The 22,058-nt window shown below is 35.5% G+C and overlaps 1 protein-coding gene across 9 annotated transcripts in view; it reads left to right on the plus strand.

Annotated features, from left to right (window-relative positions):
* LOC140699842 (uncharacterized) overlaps positions 1-22,058 on the plus strand; it is a 287,621-nt gene that overhangs the window by 40,903 nt on the left and 224,660 nt on the right. The window lies entirely within an intron of this gene.

Genomic DNA, 22,058 nt, shown 5'->3' on the forward strand with positions numbered 1-22,058 from the left:
AAAGGCTGCAGGATAGAATTTATTTTAGGATCATGAATGTCCCTTCAGGAGAAATGGAGTTTAATGTCAAGGATATGAAGGGGCCTGTTTGATGAAAGTAAAGTTGTGATTTTGAAACGAGAGGTCAGAAGGAATACCTTGAACATAGGAACTGAAGTGAAAATATGTTTGGTGCATTCAAATAACTGAAAGAAGGGGATTCTGTCTGGTATAGGACAGAGAGAGATGAGGAGGGAGAGAGAGAGAGAGAGAAAAACTGTGAATATGAGTATCAGGGAAGCAGGACGAGGTTGGGGTGGGGTTTTGCGGAAGAAGCAGGGTTTGAGGTTTGATGCTGTATTGAATGTTGTCCTTAATATCATGAGGTTGGAGAAGCTTGACTGCCTCTCACCCTTGGGATGAGGCATTAAATTGTTTTCTCTTGTAACTGGGAGCTCAGCAGTAGCATATTAAGTCAGGCAAATTTTATTCATGAGTTATATTCTACCCATCCTGAGAAAATTTCAAAGCCTCTTGGCAAAGGCAGAATATGAAAGAGATTAAATCAAAATGTTTCTCAGAGAAGGTCAGGTATGTGCTTATAAATCTTCCCGAGCTTCCCACATGAAAGAATATTTCAAACCATTTCCCTTCAAAGTTTCTTGTTCAGGGCAATATTGTTCTTGGTGAAAGAAAGGCCTGTGGGGGTTACAGAAGTTGATTTTTGCAATATCCAGTTTTTCAAACCCCATGTAAAACTGTCAGTGAGTTGATTCAAACTTCCTATTTCTGGGCACCAGGACTCCCAAGTGGAGAATGAGGTTTACATGGACTAATTTATTATTCAGCGGCTCCCACCCTGCCTCTCCAGGAAAGAGCAAATAGGAATGTCGGCATATGTAGCTGGAGAACTTTCCTCCTGGAGCTCTTTGCAAACAGCCCATTATCTTTGGCAACCCTGAGAGCACCTCAGTTGCCCTTGCCTGCCTGAAAGTGACAAGTTTTGCCTCCAAACAATCTGCTTGAATTACTTTTACAGTCTTTTTCTCCCCCCAAGTACAGTTCATAAGTTCTGCAGTAGGAATATTTTTACTTTGGAAGAAACTCTACCCTGAACCAGCCTAGGCTTTCTCCAATTAGGATATTGATGGTTTCCTTTCTTGGAAATAAATGAGAGTTTACATTTAGTGTTGGCTCCTGTTAACTGTGCAATGAGCTATTTTCAGTTCAGATAAGGGATTGCCTCCCTGACCACAAGAGAAGAACGCATAAACTGTTAAAGTAGTCCTCTGGCTCAATTAGATGCTATTTATTAAAGAATTTCCTACCATTGCTCCATTCACATTTCTCCAGAAAGTTCAAGGCTTTCTCCAGAATTTCAAACAGTTTCACAGGTTTGAGTGGACTGTGAACCTTACAGGAAGGAGTGATGCTTTACTCTGGTATTGATGCTGGAGTGTAGGTACGACTTACAGGTTCTGGTTAATCTCATCACAGGAGATGGACACAGTTACAGCTGTCTCAGTCTTCTTCTTATAAGCAACCTTACTCTCCAACAAGTATCTGCACCCAGCATCCATGATACAGCATCATCTCACGAGGCAGAGTCACCTATGTCTCTCACAGATTCTAAGTGTGAACTTTTAATACAGTCTGCTTTGAGGTTTTAAATCAGTTTTTTCCAGAGAAATAACAATAACAATTATTTTTGAGCATTTAATTTTTATGAGGTACTGTACTAAGTACTTTGTGTGCAATATTGTATTAAATTTTGTAAGAATCTTATAACATGGATAATATCATTACCTCTATTATGTATGTTAAGATATTGAGGTTTTTGAGACCAGTAAACCTTCCCAAAGTCTCTCAGATAGTGTTTGGTAAAATGAATATTTAAAACTAGTCTGTTATACTTACAGAACCTAAGCTGTCAGTGCACCTATGGAAAGACTGGTAAGAGGTGAGAAATATTTGTGGACTTGAGTTAGAAGGACTGAGTGTGAACCCCAGTATTCCCATTTATCCATGTGACTCTGAGCAATCTCTCTTTGATTGTGGTTTCCTTATATGCAAAGAGGGGTAAATAATTCCTTGGTGAGAATGTAGTATATGTAAATGAGGGTATTGGACTTACTAGGAAACTTTGGCTCTGCTGGAGATATCTACTAGGTCCAACAATAGGCCATTATTTTAGCTCACATGAGATCATTTGCATTCATGGAAATAATTTTTTTGAGTCATTAAATGTACTTCAAGTAATTGAATAGGACTGATGATCACTCTAATGAAATGATATCTTAAAAAAAAAAGTACATATCAAAGCGAGTTGACTTACCTCAATACTGAAGATACAGAGTATTTGTAGTCACCAGTCATACCCCTTACTGGGCATACTGTCAGAGATGCAGTTCTTGACTTTACTGAAATTTTCTTCTGTTCTCCTTGGTTAAAATCTATTTCACTGTCTTCACCTCTCCCCCGACACTCAGTGCCTCCTATCTCTCTTTCTGCATTCTCTGCTTGTGTTTGTATGCTTTGATTTATGGTAGAGCCCTCACTGTCTTTTCTTGAATTTGAATATTGATTGATATCTGAGGGCACAGAGGAAAGAAAATATGCAGGGTTTCTGTCTCTGTCTTGGCCTTTTGTTGTTTCAGACTTCTCTTAGAACCAAGATAAGAAGAGAAAACAAATCCTATTACTTTAAAAACCCCAAAACTTAGGAACTTAAAAATAAATATGTGAAAGTCTAAGGAATCCTCATTGCACTTTCAAATAGCTTAGACGTTTTGGCAATTGTGGCTTTGATTCAGAAGGTTTTTCTCCTTCCTCAAGATTGAAGTAAAGAGATGAAGAGAGCAAAGTTATTGACCAAGATAGTATTAAAATTCCCCTCAGTTTGACTAAATTTCAGAGAAATTTTTTTTCCTGATTATAGAAACATTTACTTTAGAAAAGTTGCAAGTTATTCTCTGCCTCCTTTGAAATGTGCATAAATCTCCTTAAAAGCCTCTTGCCAGTTTTAGGACCCAAGGAATGTCTTTATCAAGGACCTGGGAGTCATTCCTTTGTAAAATGGTCAAGGAAGACAGCACTCCTATTTCCCAATTTATATGGGGAAATAGAAGCATAATTTTTAGGTGAGTGCCTTGCTCAAAGCTGTAAACTACCTCCTGTCTTGAAGATATGAATAAGTTTACTTTTCCTACAGGTAAGGCCAAACACCTGTGATCTCTCCATCCAGCTCTTAACTCTCCAGCCCCATGTTTCGGAAGAGTTAATTCTTTCCTCCATATAAAATGATACAATTATTCTTTGCAAAACTGAAAACACACTTTATCCCCAAAGAAAGCACAGAAACTATCATTTGTCATGTTTTTAATATGTATCCATCTGTGGGTATTTTCCTTCCTCATGTTAGTTTATTCACAGTCCTCCTATATTCCAGTGTACTTTGGAGATACTGTGGGTTATATATACCACAATAAATGAGTGGCATGAGGTTTTTTTTGTTTGTTTGTTTTTTGGTTTTCAGTGCATATAAAAGTTATGTTTACATTATACTATAGTATATTGCATGCAATAGCATTGTTTTTAGACATAATGTACATACCTTAATCTAAAAATTACTTTATTGCTAAAAAATGCTAACCCTCACCTGACAATGCAGGGTTGCCACAAACCTTCAATTTGGAAAAAAAAAAAAAGTATTACCTGTGAAGTGCAGTGAAACTCAGTAAAACCAAGTATACCTATATTCTGAACTTGAAACACTGAGATTTAAGTTTAATCATTATTACTCATTTTTAGCACCAGTTACTTTTGGATGTTTGATAAATAGGAGAATATTTTTTAAATTGAGTTATACATACAAAAATATTCTTGTCCAAACATAGAAATACTCATAAACACTGAAGTGTTCATTTATGCAATTTCTCACATACTAGTACCTAGTTTCAAATCTTCTTCCTTCCTTCCAGAGTCATACCATATACCCTTTGCCTTCAGAAAGCACCTCATCTGGTCATGAATCCGTACCTGGTGGGATGACCTGAATTTTTATTCCTAAAATATCTGTGCCATTAGAAATTCTGCCTGTATTTTGTTTTTGATGTTTAACATTAATGTTTTAACAGGACATAGAAGTACTAAGTGGCACACTAGAATACATGCTACATCCCAGTCGTGTTTTTCAATCTCTTGATTGAAATCCAGTATTTCCTTGGTAATCGGGATCAGTCACTTCAACCAGTACATTTACTCTATTCATCGCTATTGATTCGTTAGCATGAAAAGCCCAAAGGTGTTAAGTGGCAGCCTCAGCATCCAGTTAATAGGATAATTCCATTTTGTCATCTGTTGGAAGTATTTCTCCACTGGGGGATGAAATTCCCTAAAGCAGAATAACCCAGATTTGTTTATTAGTCTGGAAAAACAACTTTTTTAATGGACCATTGGGGCCATAGTTGGTATATCACCCACCATTTGCATGCCTTGATCCCTGGACCCATGAATTCTAGAAGTAGGAGAATGATTGCTGTATGTTTTTCACACATTCAGAGAATATAACACTTCCTGAGGGATACAACCTCAAGAGTCAGAGTGTTGTCATCCTCTGATGCTATCAGTGCATCTTTTAAATGTCCTCCTCTAATCTGTCAAGCCAGCTGCTTCATGGTGATGGGAAATCTGGTAAGAGCAATGATTTGGATTGGTTTGAAACTACTTGTTTACATATTTTACATAAAATGAGTTGCCTGGTCAGAAGCAACACTAAGTGGTATGCATGGCAGTTAGTCTTCAGTTGGGGGTTTTGGCAAAATCATTGTAGTCAGGAAAGAAAATATATATCCAAAATAAGTGCCTATTTCAATGAGAATAAAGTACTGTCTCTTTCATAATGGAAATAGTACAGTGTAATCAACTAGGCACTTAGTGGCTGGTTGTCCCCCTGGCTAATTGCAGGCTCACTGTTAATCTGTGCTGTTGGCAAGTTGAGTTCTCATCAGTCACTGTAGCCATATTAAATACCCTTGATGAAGTAAAATCCAAGCTTCTGAGCCCATGTATAAGTTCTAGCCCTGCCACTATGGCCAACTAGTTCATGAGCCCATTGGGCAAGGACAGGGAGGCCTGGGGAGAGAGTGTAACAACATCCATTAACTATTTTAACTTATGTACTTGATTACTGATATTTTAGAGTCTCTCAGCTGAAGTTACTCTTCAGTGAGCATTGGAGTATGGGGCATACCTCTTCCCCAGACTCACTGGTCACTAGTTTTCCTATTACCTTCCATCTAAATACTTAAGCATCCAGACAAACCATTATCACTGACACAAATTAGAGTAGTTCCCTGTCTTTGGCCATTTCTTCTTAAAGGCAAAATTCACTGTCCTCTGGGTTGAGCATATATTTTATTGTAAATTAACTCGAGTATTCTGATATCTAACTTCAGGGAAATCTCCTCTGTAACACACCATGTACATTCCGACATCTCAGCTTAATGTAGTGCAGACCACCTCTGAGTTCAGCGTTCAGACATCTAACTGCGAAGACTGTCAGACCCACTCCTCACTGTTCCACTTTACTAAATCCAGGAATTTTGGCAGCTGTACGCATTTGAAACAGTTGCTTTAACTCAACAATATATTTTTTCCATTCTGATCCAAAATCCTTATAATTCCTTCCCATACGTATTCCAGTTCTGATCAAGTAAATTAGCAAAATCTTAAATTCTGTTGACCTACAGCTCCTCCTCAGGGCTCACACCTCAGATCGACTTTTCTGGGGCCTGTTGATGCTAAATTTGGTTATAAATGTAGAGGTACTGAGATATTATGTGGATATGTGTTGAGCAGGATCCCTATTCACAAGGCAAGTCTCTCAGGAGAACCTCTTAAAGTTCTTCAGGAAAGGTATAAAGAATCCACTCATACTGGGCAGAATGAGCTGCTTCTACTGGTAGAGATTTGGCAGAATTTGGAGCTTAAAGCATTCGGTCTTGTCTGAATTTCCCATTGTGTTTTTATTACAATTTTCAATGTGTCTCGCCTTCCCATCAATATTCTAATATTAACATAAGCAAACTATAAGGTTTATTAGTCTTGGGATTTTCAGCAGTCTTAACACTGTGACTAGAGGAGATATGGGTTACTTTCAGGGCGAAATAGAAGTATTCTTCTATTTCTTATTCAAATGTTTATCTGGGAATTTGAAGTCCTGAGCTCAGCTTTTTTCTGCACAAGTGAATCAGCAACTCTTAGAAGCAACTACACGGTCTTCCAATTACTATACTCTTAATTTCCATTAAATTGTTATTTGGCTCTGTGTGGTAACAGCTAGTTGAACACCCAAAGCCTTGCCTCTGAAAACACTTTACTCAAGTGGCTAAAGGTCTCAATTTTAGTAATTCTGGCCAAGCCCTAACAGATGCTAGGAATGTCCTATTTATCCCTAGTAGTGGTGCCATTAGTTCAGCTAAATCTTGTCAGATCAATAAACACATTCCACATTTCTATCCTTAAGTTTCTCTTTCCATGGAACCACTTCTGATACCAAAACTTCAATATCTGAGCCTTTAGTTACAGAGGAAGGGTGGAGTATTTGAAGATTAAAGAATTTATTTTAGATATTAAATCTGTGGCGAGAGCTGGAAAGATACAGGTCAGAATCTAAGAATCAGAAGATTAGAGAAAGTATCCCTAGTTGTTCCTCTCAAGCACTGGCACAGTTGAACAAATCAGAGCCTTGGATGAAATCTGAAAAGCCAAGTAAAATCCAGCTGCTAAAGTAGATCTGTAAGGTGAGCTCATAGGGAGATTGACAGCAAGGTGTGCTGATATGTTATTACCACCTCTGTGCTTCTGCTGTTTTTCATTTGGTAGAGGGCTCATGGAAGCTAGGTTTGCAGTCTGGAAAATAATCAAGATACAAATCAGAGGACATCAAAAACAAACTAGACATGCCTATCTGTATCTGTACGTAAGCATATCTGCCCAAGACAGCCTTCTGATATTAATAGCAATTGCTGCATTTCCTCCTTCCAACTGTCATGTAATTTTCCCTTTTTGTCAACCTAAGACCGGTACTACACAGAGGTGGGCAGTTTGGGATATACAGCTCCAGTTTTGCTAAGGTCTCACCTTAATCAAGTTAACCTGGAAACATTCAGCACATATAGAACAGTGTTTACTTAAATAACTAGTCACTGTTTACCTTGGTATGGGACTGTAGGCACCACTCAGTTCAAAGTACAGCTTTCTGTGAACTACACCTGACCTCTCATATTCCAGTCAATATTTCTCTTTCCAAATTCGGAACTGTATCCCAGACTCCATTGATTGCAATTCTGTTCTCTGGGAAATCCACTTTCGGGAGTCTTCTGACCTCCTACTGAAAAATAGATTGCATTCTTTATGTTTTGTATCTGCAAGTGTGGCTGTTGTTTCCTGGATTTTGCTGTCTTGATCTTTATCAGTTTGTTGGTTTTGTTTAATCTATGTGGTTAGATACCTTCTAGGTCAGTAGCTTCATGAGGAAAAGTGTGGGGGTAACGGCAGAGGGGTGAAGGAGGACGAGGAGATGGAGGAAAATAAAGATTATGCATGTCTGAAAATTCTATTTTATTGCCACACTGGATTGGGAGATTTGCTGAACATACAGTATTAGGTTGAAAGTGATGTTTTTCTCGTAATGTTATTGAATGCATATATCTTATGTTTTCTGTCATTGATAAGCCCACTGAGATTCCTGATGCCGTTCTATTTTCCATACTATTTTAGCTCTCTGGAAATGCTCATGATCTCTTTACTTTTTGAATTCTGAAATTTGGCAAGGTATGACTTGTTGGTTCTCTTTTTATTTGCTGTATGGGATACTCAGCCTCTGACTTACTTAATCCGGAAATTATTCATTAATTTTTTTCTCAAGCTAGTATTTTAAATAGGAAATCCAGATTAAAGTTTTTTTTTTCTAAATTCTCATTATTTGTTAATAAGAAACAGACTCAATAGTCATTCAAGCCTACTTTTCATTGTTTGATGTTCTGGGGACCACACTCAGTATGATTACAATAGTTACCAAACCTACAGCCAAGTGCCTCCTACCCTAGACCATGTTCGTTAGAATTTGCACAAGTGTTTTCTTTCTTCTTTTTTTTTCTTTCATTCCACTCATCCAAAGTGTACTACTGTAAGAAATTTCAGTGCATGGTCCATATTCTTTGGGGAGACTTCTGAGTATTCTATTTATTTTCTCTTTTTCTCTGAACCCTTGAACCCCACACTTTAGCAATTTTGTATGCATGATAGTAGGCAGAAGGCATTATAATGTGTCCTAGGTAATGTTTTTTGAACTCAGGATAGATTGGTCATTCTAAGTATATTTATGTAAATATTTCAGAAAGTTTTCTGATAGATTGCTTTTTTTCTTCTTATTTTATTAAAGACTATTTTTAGAGCAGTTGTAGGTTTATCATAAGATTGAGAGGAGGGTACAGAGATTTGACATGTATCTCCCTGACCCAGCGTGTGTACACCCTCCTCCATTATCAACATTACTCAACAGAATGGTATGTGGTTTTTTTCTTTGTTTTGTTTTTCTTAACTGAGGACAAATTTAACTTTGACACATCATAATCACCAAAATCTTTAGTTTACCTTAGGGCTGACTCTTGGTTTTGCACATTCTGTAGGTTTGGATAAATTTATAATGACATATGTTTGTCATTATAATATCATACAGAGCATTTTCACTGCCCTTAAAGTCCACTATTTCCTGCCTGTTTATCCCCCAGCCACCGAGCCTTGGAGCCAGTGATCTCTTTATTGTCTCCATAGTTCGGCCTTTTACAAAAAATTATGTACTTGGAATCATATAGTGTGAGGACGTCTCAGATTGGCTTATTTCACTTAGTAATATGCATTTAAGTTTCCCCCGTATCTTTTAATGGCTTGATAGTTCATTTCTTTTTAGAGATGAATAGTGTTCCATTACCTGGATGTAACACTATTTACCCAGTAACCTGCTGAAGGGCATCTTGGTTGCTTCCATGGCTTGACAAGTATGTATGAAGCTGCTGTAAACATCCTTGTGCAGATTTTTGTGTAGTCGTAAGTTTTCAACTCCTTAGAGTTAGTGCCAAAGAGCATAACTGCTGGATCATATTGTAAGAGTGTGTTTAGTTTTGTAAGTAATCACCAAACTGTTTTCCAGAGTGGCTCTACCATTTTGTATTCCCAACAACAATGTATGAGAGTTGCTATTGCTCCTCGTCCTTGCCATAATTTGATGTTATTAATTTTGTCCATTCTAATGGGTACATAGTAGTATCTTATTTTAATTTGCATTTCCTTGATGACATATGTAGAACATCTTTTCATATGCTTATTTTACATCTGTCCATCTTCTTTGGTGAGGTACCTGTTAAAGTTTCTGGGCCATTGCTTAATTGGGTTGTTCGTGTTCTTATTTTTGAGTTTGTCTTTTGCAGATATTTTTCTCCTGTTATTTATCTTATATGAGTTTTAAAGTTTTGCATTTGCATTTGGGCCTATGATCCATTTTGAGTTATTTTTTGGGGGAACAGTGTAAAATTTGTATCTAGATGATTATTACTTATTTTTTGTATATGGATTTCCAGCAGCAATTTTTTTGAAAATACTATATTTTCTCCATTGTGTTGCCTTTGCTATTTTATCAAACATTAATTCACTATATTTATGCAGGCTTCTTTCTGGGTTCTTTATTCTGTTACATTCATCTATTTTTCTGTTCTTTCACCAATACTTCACTTTCTTGGTTCCCATAGCATTCTAGTGAGTCTTAAAGTTGGGTAGCATCAGTCCTCCAACTTAGTTCTTCAATATTGTTTTGGCTATTCTGAGTCTTTTGACTCCAGATATAAACTTTAAGGAATCAGTTATTCTATACCCATAAAATAACATGATGGCATTTTGATTGGGATTGCATTGAATCTATAGATCAACTTGGGAAAAACTGACATCTTGACAATATTGAGTGTTTCTGTCTATAAGAATGAAATCTCTCTCCATTTATTTGATTTGTTCTTGATTTCATTCATCAGACTTTTGTAGTTTTCCTTATATAGATGTTGTAGATATTTGTTAAATTTATACCTAAGTATTTCATTTGGAAAAGGTCTAATATAAACGGTACTGTGTTTTTAATTTTAAATTCTGCTTGTTTGTTTTTGGTATATAAAGAAGAGATCAACTTTTGTATATTAACATTGTGTAACCTTGTTATAATTGCTTATTAGTTCTAGGGTTATGCTTTTTGTTTTTAGTGTTTCTTTGACTTGTATACTTTCTTGCTTTTCCAGCTCTGCCTTACTTATTAATTTTGACAGATTATAAACAGTTGAGTATATAATGTCATATTATTTCATATATGCTAGACTTACATTTTAAGCTGTGTTATTTATTTATGATTCTATATTGCCTTAGTACATGACTTTAAGAACATAGAAGGGATTACAAAAATTCCTGATTTACTCTCACTTTTTTTTATTACTTTCATCTTATTCCAGAAAGAATTAAAAACTTAAAATATCATACAAATTACTTCTGAAGACAGTATTGATCATAATAATTTAAGTGTGTTTTATAGCCCAGAATGTGATTTATTTTGGTGAATTTTCCATGTGAGCTTGAAAAGAATGGATAGTCTGCCCTTGTTGGATTAAATAGACTGTAAATGACAATTATATCCAGTTAATTGATCCTGTTGTTGAGTTCTACTATGTTCTTACTGATTATCTGTGTAACTAATACATTTTTGATAGAGAGCTCTTCATTCTCCAAATATAAAAGTGGATCTGTCTATTTCTTCTTGTAGTTGTATCAGTTTTTACCTTGTGTACTTTTGACACCTTATTTTTAGGTGTGTACATGTTGAGAATTATTACGTTTTCTTGGAGTATTGACCCCTTTATCACGGCCTTCTTTATCTCTGATTACTTTGGTTGTTCTGCAGTCTGCTCTGTTGGGAATTGGTATAGCTGCTCCTTTCTTTTGATTAATTTAATGTGGAATATCTTTGTTTCCTTCTCTTTTTAATCTCTGTCACTTTATGTTTAAAGTGGTTTCTTCTAGACAACATTTAACTGGGTCTTTTGTTTTCATCCATTCTGACAATCTCTGTTGTTTAATTGGTATCTTTAGACCATTACCATTTAAAGGGATTATTGGTATAATTGAATTAATAGCTACCTTTTTTCCCTACCATTTTCTAGTTGTTATCCTTGTTCTCCCTGTTTTTGTTTTCTTCATTTTTTTTTTTTTGGCCTTTAGGATTTTGTGTGGGTATAATATATTCTATTTTCTTTCCTTTATTATCATATCAATTAGACTTCTTTAAAAAAGATTAGTGATTATCTCAGAGTTTGAATTATATATGTATGACTAATCCAAATCCACTTTCTAACAACACTTTACCACTTTATGATAGTGAAAGTGCCTTATAACAAAAATCTGATTGCCCCTCCCATCTGTGGTATCATTGCTGTCCTTCATTTAACTTATTCATAAATATATGTGTGTATATATATGTATACATGTATATATACGTATATACACACAAGTGTATGTAATTGAATACAGTGTTGAAAGTTTTAAACAAACTGTTACCTTTAGATCAATTAAGAATAAGAAAAATGAAAGTTTTTATTTTATCTTTACTTATTCCTTCTCCAGGATGCCTCTTTTTTTATGTAGATCCAAGTTTTTGAACTATGTAATTTTCCACCTTTTTGAAAAACTTGCTGTAACATTTCTTACAAGGCAGATCTACTGGAAACAACATTTCTACATTTTTGCTTCTCTGAGAGATACTTTAATTCTCCTTCACTTTTGAAAGAAAATTTTGCAGACTAGAGTTTTAAGTCGGTGGAGGTCTTTCTGTTGTTGTTGTGTTTTTTTTTGGTGTGTGTGTATTTTTCTCTCAACACTTTAAATTTTCATTCTGCTCACTTCTTGCTTGTTTGCTTTATGAGAAGAAGGTGGTTGTAATTCTTACCCTTGCTCATCTGTAGGTACTGTCTTTTTTTCTCTAATATTTTTCAATATTTTTCCTTATTTTTGAATTTCTGACTTTTGAATATAATATACCTAGATGTCATTTATTTTATATTTATTATTTTTATTGTTCTTTGAGCTTCCTGGATCTGTTATTTGGTGTCTGCCATTAATGGGGGAGGGCTCTCAGTCTTTATTGTTTCAAATATTTCTTCTGTCCCTTTCCCTCTTTCTTCTTACTATTCCCATTATATGTATTTTACACCTTTGTAGTTTGCCTACAGCTCTTGGATATTCTTTCTTTTTTTTCCCCAGTACTTTTTTTCTTTCTGCTTTTCACTTCTGGAAATGTATATTGTCATCTCCTCAAACTCAGTGAATTGTTTCTCAACAATGTTTAGTCTACCATGAGTCCATCAAGGATATTCTTCATTTTTGTTACAGTGTTTTTGATTTCCAGCATTTCTTTTTGATTATTTCTTAGAATTTCCATCTTCCCACTTATACATCTTTTCTGGCATGTTGTCTACTTTTCCTGATAATCCTTAGCATATTAATCATAGTTTTTATGACTTATTCACCTGATAATTCAAATATGCCTGCTAAGTCTGCCTCTGGTCATGATGTTTGTTCAATCTCTTCCAAATTTGTGGGGTTTCTTTCCTTTTAGTATGCTTTGTAGTGTTTTATTCAAAGGCAGACATAATGCATTGGGTAAAAGAAACTGTGGAGACTAGGTCTTCAGTAATGTACTGAGGTGGGCAGGAGAAAGCATTCTGTGGTCCTATGATTAAGTCTCAGTCTTTTGGTGAGTTTATCCCCTAGACTGTGAACATCATCAGTGATCTTAGTAACCCCCTGTCCCTTAAGTAGAAAGGATAGCTGAGAGGGAGGTTGGAGTTGTGTACGTCCCTTCTGCTATGTGTAAGGCTTGAGAGGTTAGAGTTGGGTAGTTCTCTTTCCTCATGTGGAAAGTTAAAGATGACTAGAGTTAGGTATTGCCCACTGCCCCCCACCCTCCACCCTCAATCCAGTCAGGTTAGTCTGTAATAAAACCCCAGCAGGCTAGGCTCCAGTAAAATAGTTTCTCCTGATAGTAAGCCCTGTTAAGAAAAGAATGCTCTGAGGTATTTCAAAGTGGTTCCTTTCCTTTTCTCCTCACTGAAAGTGAGAGGAGATTTTTATCTGATATTCTCTGTGAGGACCTATTAGAACTCCTCTAGGTAAAACTCAGGAAAATGTAAAGGCCTCTCTTTTATTAGATTCCCCTGGAATTTTTAACTTTCAGAGTTATTCTTGCTAAGCCTCCAGCAATTTGTCAGTTATAATTCAGATTTTCTTACCTGCTTCTGATTCCCGCAGAGGTTTTTGTTCCTTGGTTTCTGTGCCAGTAGATTGTGATTCTCTGTATCTGCCTGTGTCACTCCAATTTGGAGGCAGCAGTTTGCCCTGAGACATCACTTCTCCGCCAAACCTAAGAAAGCTTGTAGATTTTTCAGTTTGTTTATCTTTTTCCTTGTTTTTAGCGTGGAGTGGCAACTGCTAAGCTTCTTAGATTCTACACTAGAAAGCCTAAGTCCATATAGCTTAGTACTTTCATTTTTATAAAATATTGAAGATTTTTTTCAAAGCTTTTCCCATTGTAATGATCTTCAGCAATTTCATTTCCAGTTTTTTAAAAAAATGCTTCTAATTTTTTAAATGAAAAAAATGGAACCATTTTTAATGACTTGGAAGTATCCTTTGTAGAGAAGGCAAACAGGTTTTTTTTTAATGCTAATAAAAATCTCATTAGAAAATTAAACTCTTACTTGCTCAAGATGAATGTAATAAATTTTGCTACAGTGAAAAGAAGTTTAAATCAATTTGGTATTCTCATTGAGCTGCAGACATTGTTATTTTTCCTCCAGCATAATATGGACGCAATAAGCTATGCCTAAATGTTTCCTTCGAGTAGGTTTTTCTGAGCCAGATGAGGCTTTATAAGTGACTGTATTACTTAACCTATACTACATTTTAATTTAAATGTATTTTTAAATATAGTTTTAAACTCCTTCCTAGCTGACCAAAGTAGTTTAATTTCTAAAGTAATAAAATACTTTAAAAATCTCTTTAAATGCTTTTAGAGTCTTTAAATATTCTCCTCCTATTATGTTTAAGCTTACTTAATTACACCGTAAAATTATGAAATTTTAGAGTATTTAAACATAGGTTTATGTTTATACATTTTCCTGGCCTCATTTCTAGGCTCATTATCAAAAGATTTCATGAATTAATAGGTTGTTTTCCAGAGAAAAGATCTTTAAGAGACCAAACAGAGAAAAGCCAGTATATAAAACATCTGAAAGTTAAGGGACAGAAATGTAAGTTTAATCATATGTAAGAACACTGGGAATATGGAGTGGAACAACAGATGAGAAATTCTGATTTATATGCAGTATACCAGAGGAAAATAAATCTGCTGAGGTTTCATATAAGCTTCTTAATTTTTGTATTAAAGGTAGATTGTCACCTGCAATGACTTCATCTGAAGGACTGTGTAGTGTACTATCGAAAAGAGAAGATAATTATTTTCTGAGTACAAGATATATAAATAAAGCATCGGATTTATTACCGTTTCCTATCCTAAGGAGGAGTAAACTGATTAATTCCCTCAAAATCTGTGCTGAGCAAGGATGTGACCAGTTCTATCTGGGGACACAAATCTCTTATCTGGGCATCTCTAAGATGAGAATACAACCATTTTCTGTAAAATCAAAACAATATTTCAAGTCTAAACATTCCATTTGAAAAGACAACATGGACATTATCAAAAGGAAAGGGATGATCAAAGATGAGAATTAATGCAGATAGCTTAGAAAAAATAAAATGAATAAAAATCAGATGAATAATAATATCAAATGCTTAAATAGTACTTATTATGTGTGTGTGTGTATGTGCCAGTGGCTATTCTTTGTGTTTTATACATACTAACTTATTAAGTCCTCATAGTAGTCCAATGATGTAGATTTTAGATTCTCCTATCATATTGTTACCAACTCCAAGCTCATACTGCTAGCCACATGACAGGCCAATAAACTGAGGGACAAATTGTTGGGGCAAGGAATAGCAACTTTATTTGGAAAGCCTGAGCAGATAGAGAAGATGGTGGACTACCGTGGCAAAAAACCATCTTGGTTGAGTTAAAATCATGCTGCTTTTATCCTAAAGGGAAGGGAGTAAAGTGAAACATTTCCTGGTTCTGGTCAGCCTCTGGAGAGGATATTTAATTTCTTCTTGCCTGCAGTCATTCACAGGCGGTCCTGGTCAGGATGTTTCCTGTGAGCTAAACAAAGGTATTTTAGCTTAACTCTCAATACCTGGAAGGCAGGGTTCCCAGAGATGGGCCATTATGTATAGTTTAAGCTCATAGGCCACATTCCTTTAGTGATTACCTTGTAATAGAATACAAAGTTTCTTCCCTACTACAGAATTTTAAAAATCAAACAAACAAAAAAAGAGGAAATTGGGGCACTGAGAGTTTGTGATCTGTTCATAAAGTGCTCAGCCTTGGGCAAGAAAGCAAAGTGTGAATGAAGCCAGGCAGCCTGGCTCCAGAATATGAACTATTAACTATCATAAGAAGCTTTACCCTGTGTTATGGGACAGGTTTCAAGTAGTTTGTAAGAATTATAATTTGTTTTAAAAGTCTTGATGTCTACTTCATTCTTAACAAAGTCCCAGTTCCTGGATTAGCTCTATGATTTCTACAATTTCTGTTTGTTCTTGTTGTTGTTGTTGTTTGGGGTTTTTTTTGAGCATGGTAGTTACCTGTGCCTAACATTTATAGCTAGTCATGTAGACAGTTAAAAGAGTAGATATTCTGTTTCAGTATATAAAAACAATGCCCTGGAGAGTGAGAAAACATATTTTTCCCCACAAAATATTATTGTGTAATTTTCTGGTTTCCTCTAATCTTGACATCTTGAAACACTATTTACGTGGTGACAGAATTGCTAAATTAGACGGGATAGCTCTTAGTTACCTACTTACCAAATAGGATCCGAGATAAGATCTCAGGAAAACTAGGAAGACCCTTTCTGGCTGTAGCCAAAGAATTCTTAGATGTTCTTCTCGGAATAGACCTTAATAATAATTTCTATAATAATTTATTCTTAAACTTCATTTTAGCAACTAGTCTTTTTTTTAAATTATCAGTATTTATTTCAATATATTTCAATATTCTTGAAATATATATACCAAAAAACTAGCTGCTTTGTTTATTCTTTTGTTTATTGGTTTCTTTGATTCTACTTTTTAAAACTTTTAAATCTTAGATTAGTAATATTGACACTTGCCTTGTTTTACCTCATAGTTGCTGTAAGATCAAAAAAATAAGTATGAAAGAATTACGTAAATTATACAGTATCATATGTACATGGTAATACATGGTGAAGTGACAGATGGATAGTAGATATTCTAAAGTAGTGAAAGGAACATTTCAGATTTTCAGGTAGTTTATGAAAATGAAAGCTGTCTTCTTTTAAAACTCACTTTTAATGTTACCTCCATACTGACATATTATATTGGGGCTCAGAATGTAAGATAAAACTATATGTTTACAGACCAGAGATTACACATAGAATTCTTTTTTTGAAAGGTTGGGAATGTATGCTTAAGGGTTTTATGTTGCAGAAGGTTCTGAGATGTTTTCAGTACTTTGTATGAAAGAGTTTCTGGTAGATTAGTAATGTCTTAGCGTAAAAGATGGGACCGCTATACACTTTCCATTCATATCATAGGTTATATTTACTCCCTGGACTATTTATCCCCTTTCCTCAGTATTAAATTCTTAATCCTGCATTCTTGGTGTTTTGGCCCTTATTATTTCATGAGACATAGAATCCATCATTCCCAAAATTGCTGATTAGAGTAAATTATCAGATTTTCTCTTGGCACAGTATCTTCTGAGCCTCTCTGCTTTTAAATTATGGACAGTTGCCAGTCTCCCCGTTCATTAGTGGCTTCTTCTTTTTAGTGCATGCTGTCCTTCATATCACAACAGTTTTAGAAACTTGCTAAAACTCTTAAGTTTTATTGAGGTCTATATCACTTAGGGACTGAATAGTTTATTATTACAGTATTATAAATGCCTCTTCCCTATTTCCAGTACATTATGAATACAACATAAAGGTGCCCTGTATAGGAAAAAGAGAAGGACTTTTGAGGAGATATTCAATAGAGGAAGGAATAAGGTAATAGTCAGGGTTCCTCTGGGAAGATGGCTCAAATGTCCTCAGCTCCATTTTGAGCTATGACTTTCATCTCATCCCATGAGCTTTGCTCATGAGACCTTTTGCCACTGAGAGAAGAGGCCAGGGATGAAGAGACCACCTCCAGAAGTCTCCCATGAATTTGGTAACAAAGCAAGCTCCCTGCTCCCAAGAATCAGTATTGCTCATTTCCACTGTTAAACATTCAGCATTGCAATATGTGCTTCTGATTTGTTCTGAAGCCTTAATAATATCCCTGATCATGGCTATAAAGAAACATGGCAATGGAAGCGCTGCCTTTTTATTGCCCCACTCTAATTGTGATAGATCATGAAGGTAACTGGACTTACGTCTGCCTTTGGTATCTGCAGGAAACAGTGTGTTCTTTTCTGGAACAGGAACAGTGAGTGATTGGAGTCGAGATAAAAATCACTCTCTGCTTTATGATGTGTGAATTAATGAAGGTATTAAACTATTCTAATGATAGATAAGGAAATTATATCTGCTGTTGCTGAAAGAAGTAAAACTGTTTCATCATAAATTAAAGAGGTCTAAAACGTTGCAAGCTCATCAATAGTGCGCGGGCAACAAAGGAGTACAGTTTTATAACCCATTATGAGGCACCTTAATTTCTTAACATCCATCATTTTTTCTGCTTCATACCTGTTGATTTTATTCCCTAAAACTTATGGAAAACACCAGTTTTTGCAGATAGTAGGTATAAATGTGGGTCGGAATTTTTTTGTTTTTAAGAGGAATGCTGAGATTTCCCCCATTTTATTAGTATGTTACATTGGTAATTTTTATTTCATTGTCACTCCTTTAGATAGCAACTGTTCCCTAAGTTTGAATGGAATGATTTCTGCTCAAAGATTAAATCTGAATTTATAATAAATGGTTGGATATATTTTGAAACTGTCACACTAGGAGTGCTATTCCCTCATAATGGTAAATCTTACGGAATTTGTTGTTTCACCAGCACAGGGTACTGCAGAGTATAATGTCATAAATTGTGGGTAGTGGAGTATCTCTATTGAACTTCTCTTGCCTATGACTTTCTGTCACCTCCATAGCTATGGTGACCACTATTTTGGGAAACTTTCTGATGTTGGAACCTGGTAGTACCTTGCCTCAGGCCTTGCAGCATATATTTCTCCCTTCTTGCCTTGGTGCTTCTCCATTGCCAAGATATAAGATATCTGCAGGACATCATACATGTCCTATCTGGGAGTATAGGAGAATTGGCACACTACAGCCTCTATTGCCAATTTCAAGATGAGAGCCATTGAATAATTGCTTCCCTCTTTCATCCCTGAGATAATATCCCTCTCAATCATTTTTCAGGAATGGCAAGTAAAAGGCACACCTGGTAATCTTTTTCAGTCTCTTATCCATTGATGAAAGATGGAGTTATTCCACAAAACATGGCTTTACAAACTCACATAAAACAATGTTCCGGGCAGGTATTATCAACTGATGAGAGTTAGTATCTTTGTCCTAGCTCTTTTTTCACTGCTCCAAAGCAAATTAGTTTCATGGGTTCTCATGGATTCTCTGTCTTTCATCCATTAATTACTGATTGCAGTTATATCTGAAGAACTAAGACTACCCACATGGGACAAATAGTACATTCACTGCTGCAACGTGGGGGCAGGAGAGTTGGCAGGGCTTTCCCATATACTAATTTTGTGAAATCGATAAAGAAATTTGTGTCTCAGTATAATTGTAATCACTCATCATGAAGATAAATTGAAAATAGTTAAAACACAAATGTTGATTTTTTAAATTACATAAATCACATTAATCCACCATATAAAAGATACTGAAGGACAATCATGTGAAATAAGATCTGGCTCGATGTTTTTGCTCCCTCAATGGGCCAGGCCTTTTGAATTCAGAATTGCTTTGCATCATTGACTGCTGTATTTCTCCTGTTTACACAATTTTGTAAAAGTGTACAATTTTGTAAAAGTGATTCAATAGTGATTATCCTATGTTTACTCTACCATTATGTATCAGGTGTATGGCTAGTAGCTAGTGTCCTATTCCATTTTTTGGATGAACAGTACCAGAATGTGCCTAGCAGCATTGATGACCATTTGTCCATCATAATGGTAAACTCGGTAACCTTAATTAGCATTCCCTAATACCCTGTTACTACCTAGTTCCCATATTCATTCATTGAGATTATTTCCTAAGATAAATTAACTATACTCAAGGCTATACAAGGGCTTATTTGTCAGCTTCTATATTTTAAGAGAAATTGAGACACATGTTTAAAAATTTGCATATATAATGACTATGCTGAAGAAAAATAACCTAAACTAATTTTAAGCAAAAATGATTACTTATTTGGTCCTATATATTAATAATGTTGGGGAACTAGATAGGGGCTCAAAAGGTCTATTAGTAATTGGCCTCTCTTCATCTTTCAGATCTGCATACATATGTGTGTGTAAGCACACTTCTGTGTGTGTGTCCACTTATGTTTATGTATATATGTTAGCTTCATTCTTAAACAGGCTTCCCCATCATGGTAACCTTCTAGAGCCACAGGTTTTTACCTTTCTAATTTTTGAGTCTAGCAGAAAAATATTTTCCCTTCCCAAAGGTTTTTCAACGGAAGGCATAGAATTGAGTATCATTTTACCCTGGTTGGACTGACTCTATTTACACATTGTAGCCAGTAAGAGTGATATTCTGATTAGCTATAGAGATTATATGTAGCTCAGAAATATCTAATGCCTACTTACCTGAAAAACATGGTTTGTTCACCAAGTAAAATCAGAAAGATAATACCATAATAAGTGGACTTGAATTTTGGGCAGACAAAAATAGAAAATGACACTACACAGTTCAGTCATCTCATTCATACTTCATAGCCCCTTTGACAGGCAGAAAGTTTATGAATTTGTACTTCCCTAACCCTACCCTAGTACCCTAAAGACCCTACGTAAATTTACTGCCTATTCTGTTGCCTCATTTATCCTGTTTTCCCTGGTGAATATGTGTTCTTTCATAAGCACTTTATTAGTTTTGATATTTGGCTTAGTGCTTTGGTGTATTTGAGAAGTTTATTTATGGTCAGATGACATCTCCCAAATGATCATGGTGAGACACCTCAGTTTTCCCACATGGCCAATACTCTAAAAAATGTACTTGCATTATCAGCATTATATTTCATTACTGTCTTTATCATGACATTTAGGCACTGAAGGGGAGCTCCCGAGGTCATCAGACTCTACTTGATGTTTTATCTACTAGGGAATTTTCATGATAAACAGAAGGGCAAAATGTGGCATTCTGGGAGCTCAGTTCATCAAGGAACTAACAAGACAGATATGATCGGATGATGGTAGAGACGTAATGAGAGGGAAGGAAAAAGTTGTTCAATATCCCAAGCTTACTCTTTTACTCATTATCTCTATGAAAGAATATAAATACTTATTCAGGAAATTGTATAGTCATTTTAGATTGAATTTCAAGTTACAAGTGAATATATAAAGCATCCAGGGTCCATCAGGTAACCCTTCATCTGTGAATGAGTGTATTTTCATATATCCTTGATTGTCTCAGATAATTCTCTACTGACTCAAATCAAAGGAATTGGAAAATTATGTCCCAACAGTGCTATTAAAAATTATGTTGACCATTGCTAATGTATACTATGGGGTCCACCAGGAGGATGTATCCAGTTCCTAGGCAGCATAATTGACTTAGCTTTTCCCACATCAACAGGGTTTAGCTCAACTTTTTACCATTTAGATTTCAATCTGGTGTAACATTGTTGGCACAAAATGGAAGGACAGAACACATTGAACTCAGAGCGCTAGGATCTCTTATGGTAAGAAAACTGTTTGGCAACTATGCTTTTTAGAAGATTAATTAGGAGAGACATTTTCAAATGTACAAAAAAATTGGATGGTGGATTAAGTTTCAGTATGGACACATGGTCAGCTTTGACCAAATCCTAACCATTGGCCAGAATGTTCCATCCTTCTATGTTGCAACAGGAAGAGAACAGATTTCCAAGGGATTTTGATAGATTATTTTCTTTGTCTACTTTCTAGAAAGGCCTTTGTTAATTACCCCATCAAAAGCATCACACCTTTTTGCAAATCATACTAAAGAAATGATTCTTCCAAATTGTAAGTCTCTAAATGCTGTGTGTTGTGCATTAATATTGGGCAGTTGATCTAAAATTAATTCCTTCAACTGTGAAGTGTTAAATTTTTTGCTTTGAAGGCTTGTATATACCCTCCACAGAATTAATCATACAAGAATAACTATGGACCTTTCATATAAAGACATGAGTGTCATACTTGTTTGTGCCTTTGATATTCCTTTGTGAGATCCTAAAATTTGATGGATGGTCACTCCAAAAGAGCAAGCTGCCTCTACTTTAGAAGTTAATTTGGACTGGTAAAGCTAGAGAAAATTAATATTAGCTAGATGAAAAGATTAAATCATTAGTAAACAGCTTTGTAAACATAAAGAGAGCTATTTCCTACATCACTCACAAAAATATACATTTGATAGCCAAGAGATCTCTTTATCCTTAAAAAAATTTTTTTCCCCAAATAGAAGGATTCACATGCCTGTAATTTTCTGGAGTGTGGCTGTGAGCATTTCACAGTGGCATGAGGAAATTGCCCAAATAAACTTAAATGATATTTTCACAGAAGATGATGCCCATTAAATTGAGTAAGCAAAGGATCTGAAGATTATTGCTTATCTGTAAGGAAGAGGGAGAAAAAGAATGGTGCCCTGTAAATAACTTTGTGATTCCTG

This window comes from Vicugna pacos, chromosome 11, assembly GCF_048564905.1.
Source record: "Vicugna pacos chromosome 11, VicPac4, whole genome shotgun sequence".
Classification (NCBI taxonomy): Eukaryota; Metazoa; Chordata; class Mammalia; order Artiodactyla; family Camelidae; genus Vicugna; species Vicugna pacos.